Source organism: Triticum aestivum, chromosome 6D (assembly GCF_018294505.1).
Source record: "Triticum aestivum cultivar Chinese Spring chromosome 6D, IWGSC CS RefSeq v2.1, whole genome shotgun sequence".
Lineage (NCBI taxonomy): Eukaryota > Viridiplantae > Streptophyta > Magnoliopsida > Poales > Poaceae > Triticum > Triticum aestivum.
This window is the reverse complement of record NC_057811.1, coordinates 224,836,709-224,844,707: the sequence shown is the minus strand read 5'-3', so window position 1 is coordinate 224,844,707 and position 7,999 is coordinate 224,836,709.

Sequence of the window (7,999 nt, the reverse complement as noted above, 5' to 3'; positions counted from 1 at the left end):
GCGGGGTTTATAAAGAGGGGGGAAGGGGTGCTTGGAGGAGGGGGCAAGGCGCGGCGGCTGGGTGTCCGTGGCGGACACGGCGGCGGTGTCCGGCGTGCTCGCGGAGGAGAACGCGGAGATGGGCCGGCGGCTCGGCTGGGCCTCGGCCCGGTCGGGCGCGGCGCGAATTTTTTTTTAAACGTTCCGCTGAAAAATTCGTAGAAAAATAAATAAAAATTCAAAAAAGATAAAACAAATTTTCCCCGTCTAGTTAGAATATTTAGAAGAGGGTGAACATTTTTTGACACAAAAATAAAATTTTGAAAACATGCAATATTTTTTTAATGCAATTAAAATTGCAAATAAAATCCGAATAAAATCCAATAAATGATTTTAACATTTTTCCTCCATTATTTCAATTGTTTTGGAGAAGTCATATTTTCTCCTCTCATTTATTTTTAATGAAATATTTTTCCGGAGAGAAAAATAATTAAAACCAAAATCCTCGTTTTATTATTTGATGAAAATCAAATATGAAAATTCGAGAAAATCCCCAACTCTCTCCGAGGGTCCTTGAGTTGCTTAGGATTTATCGAGGATTTGTCAAAATGCAATAGAAAATATGATATGCAATGATGATCTATGTATAACATTCCAAATTGAAAATTTGGGATGTTACAAACCTACCCCCCTTAAGATGAATCTCGCCCTCGAGATTCGGGTTGGCTAGAAAACAGGTGGGAGTGGTCCTTCCGTAGATCTTCCTCTCGCTCCCAGGTGGCTTCATCTTCCGTGTGGTGACTCCACTGGACTTTGCAAAACTTGATAACCTTATTGCGGGTAACTCGGCTGGCATACTCAAGAATCTTAACTGGTTTCTCCTCATAGGTCAAATCACTTTCCAGCTGAATCGCTTCCAGTGGCACAGTATCTCTCAGTGGTATCTCAGCCATCTCTGCGTGGCACTTCTTCAACTGGGAAACGTGAAATAGACCATGAACTCCTGACAATCCTTCGGGCAATTCCAGCTTGTAGGCAACTTCTCCCATACGTTCCAAAACTCTGTATGGTCCGATAAAACGGGGCGCTAACTTTACCTTAACTCCAAAGCGCTTCACTCCTCGAAGTGGTGATACTCGAAGATAAACTATGTCTCCAACTTCGTGAACTGTCTCCTTTCGTTTAGAATCAGCATAACTCTTCTGCCTGGACTGGGCTACCTTGAGCCTATCGCGAATCAACCTCACTTTCTGTTCAGACTCCTTAATCAAATCTGGTCCAAACAACTGACGGTCTCCAATTTCGTCCCATAACAACGGTGTTCTACACCTCCTTCCGTACAAAGCTTCGAAAGGGGCCATCTTCAAACTGGTTTGATAACTATTGTTATACGAAAACTCTGCATATGGCAAATTGTCGTCCCAACTAGATCCATAATCTAGTGCACAAGCTCTCAACATGTCCTCCAAAATCTGGTTGACTCTCCCGGTCTGTCCATCTGTCTGTGGGTGAAAAGCTGTACTAAATTCTAGCCTGGTTCCCAAAGTTTCATGTAACTGCTTCCAAAACTTCGAGGTAAATTGGGTTCCTCTGTCTGATACAATGGTCCTCGGAACTCCATGCAAACATCCGATCCTGGTCATGTATATCTTTGCCAACTTAGCACTGGTGTAAGTGGTCTTCACTGGAATGAAATGAGCCACTTTCGTCAAACGGTCGACTACAACCCATATTGAGTCATAGCCTGAACGAGTCCTGGGTAATCCCATGATAAAATCCATGCCTATTTTATCCCACTTCCATTCGGGTATCGGCAATGGTTGTAGCAATCCTGCTGGCTTCTGATGCTCTGCCTTCACTCTCTGACATACATCACAAACTGCTACATACTCTGCAATATCCTTCTTCATTCCGGTCCACCAGAAAGTATTCTTCAGATCCAAATACATCTTGGTATTTCCTGGGTGAATCGAGTACGGTGAATCATGGGCTTCTTGCAAAATCAACTTCCTGATCTCCGGGTCTTTTGGCACATAAACGCAGTCCTCAAACCATAAGGTATCGTGCTCGTCCTCACGAAATCCCTTGGCTTTTCCTTTGCTCATCTTCTCCTTTATCTCTTCAATCTCCTTGTCTGTCTTCTGAGCTTCTCTGATCCTTTCCATCAAGGTAGACTGAATCTCCGGTGTCGCTAAATAGCCTCTTGGGACTATCTCCAAACATAGTTCGCAAAGGTCCTCGGCTAACTCCTGAGGTAACTCTCCTGTCATGAGGGTGTTGACATGACTCTTGCGGCTCAACGCGTCTGCTACTACGTTAGCCTTTCCTGGGTGATAATGCAATCTCATATCATAATCCTTAATGAGCTCCAACCATCTCCTCTGTCTGAGATTTAACTCCTTCTGCGTGAAAATATACTTCAAACTCTTGTGATCCGTATACACCTCACAATGGTTTCCGATGAGAAAATGTCTCCATGTCTTCAACGCATGCACCACGGCTGCTAACTCCAAATCATGCGTAGCATAATTCTTCTCATGGGGTTTAAGTTGTCGTGAAGCATATGACACAACTCTTCCTTCCTGCATAAGCACTGCTCCAAGTCCTCGACGAGAAATGTCGCAATAAACTTCATAGTCCTTGCGTTGATCTGGCAGAATCAACACTGGTGATGTAACCAATCGTTTCTTCAACTCTTGGAAACTAGCTTCACAATCCTCAGTCCAATTGAATTTGGTGTCCTTCTTCAATAGCTCAGTCATGGGCTTAGCAATCTTCGAGAAATTCTCGATGAACCTCCGGTAGTATCCTACAAGTCCAAGAAAACTCCGGATTTCTCCAACTGTCGTGGGTGATTCCCAACTTGTCACTGTGTCAACCTTGGCAGGGTCTACTGCTATTCCTTCTCCAGAAATAACATGTCCAAGGAATCCAACTTCCTTCAGCCAAAATTCACATTTGCTGAACTTGGCATATAACTGATGTTCTCTGAGCTTCTCAAGTACCAATCGCAAATGCTCCTCATGCTCTTCCTCATTCTTGTAAAAGACTAAAATATCGTCAATGAACACCATGACGAACTTATCCAAAAACTCCATAAACACTTTGTTCATCAGGTTCATAAAATAGGCAGGTGCGTTAGTCAGACCAAATGACATAACGGTATACTCATACAATCCATATCTGGTGGTAAAAGCCGTCTTAGGTATATCCTGCTCTCGAATCTTTAACTGATGGTATCCTGATCGTAGATTGATCTTGGCAAATACTTTAGCTCCTTGTAGGCGGTCAAACAAATCATTGATCATCGGTAGTGGGTACTTGTTTTTGATGGTCACTTCATTCAATCCACGGTAATCAACAACCATCCTCAGCGATCCATCTTTCTTCTCCACTAGAAGTACTGGTGATCCCCAAGGTGACGAACTTGGGTGAATATAGCCTTTATCCAGTAACTCCTTGATCTGCTTCTTAATTTCCTCCAAATCTTTTGCGGGCATCCTGTACGGTCTCTTAGATATTGGCCCTGTGCCTGGCAAAAGTTCAATCAAGAACTCAATGTCTCTATCCGGTGGCATGCCTGGCAACTCTTCTAGAAATACATCCGGATAATCCTTCACCACTGGTACTTCCTCCTGTACAACTCCTGATAAGGAATTCACTTGAGTCCTCTTCGGCATATGCCGGGATACATACTTGATCCTTTTTCCTTCTGGGGTGGTAAGCAAAATCGTCTTGCTGGCACAATCGATGTTTCCTCCATACAACGATAGCCAATCCATTCCCAAAATCACATCCAAACCTTGCGACTCTAAAACTATTAGGTCTGAGGGGAAAACATGCCTACCAATGGCCAATGGCATCTGAAAACATCCTTGGCTTTCCATATACTCTGCTCCTGGCGAGGTTACTAACATAGGGGTTCTGAGAACTTTGGTGGACAGCTTAAACTTATTCACAAATCCCCTTGATATGTATGAATGCGATGCACCAGTATCGAAAAGAACGGTTGCAGTAAATGACTTAACCAAAAACTTACCTATTACTGCATCAGGCTGTGTTTCAACCTCCTCCACGCTCACGTGGTTCACGTGTCCTTTGTTGAACGGGTTCGGCTTCTTCCCAGAGCTTCCATTGCCATTTCCATTTTGGGCTTCAGGACATTCATTGGCATAATGTCCAGTCTTCTGGCACTTAAAGCAAGTGACTTGGCTCAGGTCCCTCTTGGCTGGGGTAGATGGGTTGGTGCGGTTCTGTCCGTTGCTTCCTCCATTCCCATTACCATTTTTAGAGCCATTATGGTTGTGCGAACTACCTCCTCCATGGGTATGCTGAAACTGTCCTCCCGGCTTCGGGGCAAAACGTGATTTCTGTTGAGCTCCAGAGTTATACTTCCCTTGTCCATACTTCCTCTTACGGTTTTCAATCTGCTGTTGCTTCCCTTCAATCATGAGAGCTCTATCTACCAACTCCTGGTAGTTGTTGAAGGTTGCTACCATCAACTGCATACTCAGTTCATCATTTAGTCCTTCCAAAAATTTCTCCAGCTTGGCTGCATCTATAGCAACGTCATCTGGTGCATAACGTGCTAATTTACTGAATTCCTCCACATACTGGCCTACGGTGCGTCCTCCTTGGCGTAGGTTGCGAAACTCACGCTTCTTCATAGCCATAGCTCCTGCTGAAACATGAGCTGTATGGAAAGCTTGCTGAAACTGGTCCCATGTGACAGTGTCAATAGGGTGCGTGGCTGTATAATTCTCCCACCATGATGCTGCGGGTCCATCAAGCTGATGTGCGGCAAAACGCACTCTTTCAGCATCTGTGCATCCTGCAGTGGTCAACTCCCTTCCAACTTTGCGGAGCCAATCATCTGCAACAATCGGCTCGGTGCTACTGGAAAACACCGGTGGGTTTAGCCTTAAGAAACGGGCTAAGTGATCAACAGGTGGTGGTGGCGGTGGGTTGTTGTTGTTGTTGTTGTTGCCTTGGTTCTGCACTAACACTTGCATCAGGGCATTCTGTTGCTGAATCAACTGGGTGATCTCTGGTGGGAAAACAAATCCGGGGTCGCGTCTCGGAGGCATCTGATGGGTTAGAAAAGATGAGACTTCAGAATAGAATGAGGTCTAGAGGAAAACACTACCCATATGCTCATGAGACAAATACAATCAATATCACTCAATCAATTCAAACAAGGCATAACAATCGATCTAACTAGCGTTACAAAGTGCTTGAACTATACTATTAAATGGGGGAAAACTACTACTGATAGGGTGGTCTACTAGAAATTCTGATCAGTTGAAGACTCCATGATGTCTGCTCCAGCTTCATCAACAAAGTCATCTTCACTTGGTTCCGAGTCGGTGTCGTCGATGATGATGTAGTTATCCGGACAAGTGCATTCGTCATCCTTTGCTTTTGGCACTGGATTTCCCATGAATACTCCAATCTTCTTCTCCAGGTCGTCATTCTTCCCTACTAGTGCGACGATTTCCTCCATATAATCCTCGCGTGTAGCCTTGAGTTCTTCCTCCAGCTCCTTGATCTTCGTCAATGCCTTCTTCAGTTCTTCCTTGTCCGAGCACATCTGGTTCTCCTGGCGACGGATATGTTGGTTTTGCTCCTGGATGAAAGCTGCAATTGATCCATCCTTCTTGGTTCTGATCATCTCCCATTGCGCGTCTCGGCATCCACAAATCTGATAAATTGTATCCTTAAGCTCCTGGTGGTAGACTTCTCCAATGCGTCCCATAGCGATGTGGGCTGCCATGCTCTTCCCTAAACTCCAGGTTGGTGCTTCGAAAACCAATCTTATGGGTTCAGTAACTGGCACAAACGTCCTTCCTGGAATGTGAACTTGAATCTTCCAGCTCTCCTCTTCGGGTAATGTGGCGTTGTAGGTTCCGGTGATGCTTGGTATTCCTATGTTCAAGTACTTGGTGACTTCCTTCAAGTGTCGACCAAAAGGCGTGTCTTCATCTGGTTGCATGAACTTGCTCCTTGTATCCGCCATTCCTAAAAGAGTAGAAAGTGGAGAGGGGTCAGAAATGAGAAGAGAGAAGTGTTCTAGGGCTTAAGCTTAGTGGTCGTGTCCTACAGTCAGCGTGTGCTCTGATACCACCTTTGTAGCGACCAGACCTCAAATGGTCTGTGCTGCTGTGCACCAGTGTCATCCCTGGATCAGTAATGCTGACACGCACAGTACAAATGGAGGATTTATAACAGAGTAGCAATCACACACTTATTACATCAAATATCTCCAAAGAGAATAAGTATGATAAATATGGCTTAAGGCCATCTAAAAACGATAACAGCAGAAGACTTGGAAGATAAGTGAGTCCATCAACTCCAGCGGCATCACTGAGTATAAGACCACGACCTAAGGCACCTTACTCGTCGTCTGAAAAGTCTGCAACATGAAACGTTGCAGCCCGAAAACGGGTCAGCACATGGAATATGCTGGGAATGTAACACATAGAGAAATAATGAACAGTAATAATACTATACTACATGCATATAAGGCTGGTGGAAAGCTCATGGTTAAAGTTTTTGCGGAAAGCCAATTTTTCCCTACTGCAGCGGAATAAATTTTATTTAACTATCATGGTGGTTGTTAAACATTGAGATGGTTGACAACATCTCAATCCCAATTAGGTGTCATCAATAACCCAACAAAATTAATTAAAAGTAACATGGTGATGAGATTCACATGATAATCCAGGTACTAGATACTCAAATTGTCCATAACCGGGGACACGGCTAACCATGATTAGTTTGTACACTCTGCAGAGGTTTGTGCACTTTTCCCCACAAGACTCGATCGCCTCCGCTTGATTCTCGCACTACATGATGTTTGAGAAACGGATGATCGAGACACAGTCTTTCAGAAGTGTTTGCACCTTACGTATGGGTAGACAGTTACACCTACTTTCCCCTACATCTGCTAGTCTACCACTGTAAGAGTTCACACAACTTAGTCAACTATGCTAGAGCCCATAATAGCTTGTGGCTGCACACGGAAGTTTCTAGCATGAATAATCTCATGATCCCTTTGAGCCTGGGTGGCGGTCCAAAAGAAAAACAGGCAATCCTGGAATACCAAGGTACCTCAATCCACCCAGATGTGAGTTTTAGTTGCCACCTTAAGTAAACCATTATTAACAATCTCACATCTGTCATGAATATCACTCAAACCCAATCCACGTCTACGAGCATAACATGGCAATATAATAGCAAACGTAGAAGTAACTCCCAAGGGTTTGATAAAAGAACAGGTAATAGGTACTACCTCAACTACTTCCCAATACCCACAATTTAATTAGATCCTAATCATGCAATGTTTGAGGAATAGATCTAATGCAATAAAAACTGGGTATGAAAGGTATATGATCAAAGTGTTACTTGCCTTGCTGATGATCCGCGAAACCTAGCGATTCAAAGTAACAAGCGGCACACTCCGGGTACTCTATCGCAAACAAACAAGCAAACAATAAGTACTCATCTAATGCACAGGTAAAACTCGAATGAAAGATCCAACCAGAAAGTTCAACTTAAGAACTCCGGTTTGCAAAAAGAATCAACTCGAACGAAGCAACGAAAGTCAAACGGCGAAAGAAACAAACTTTGTTTACTAATCTGGATCTAGGTCAAATTTTACAGTAGCAAAACTTGTTTGAGTAGGTTAAACGGAAAGAGAATTTCGAGACGAAACTCTAGGCGCTTGAATCGCATGATTCCGATAAACGAGCAAAAAATTAAACAGAAACGAAGATTCGATGAGAAATCGAGATCTGAGATAATCGCGGAAAAATCCGATGAAAAAGAAAAACGGACGAATGGTTAAAGAACGGACGTTCGTTAACAGAGAAAATCCGATGAACGCGTTCGTTAAAACGAACGGGTCGGTGAACGTTCACAAAATAACAAAACCGAAGAAATAAACCGATCTAGGTTTTTTTAAAACGAACGGTTTTTTTTAAACAAAACCGACAACGACGGCGAGGTATACCTCGTCGGG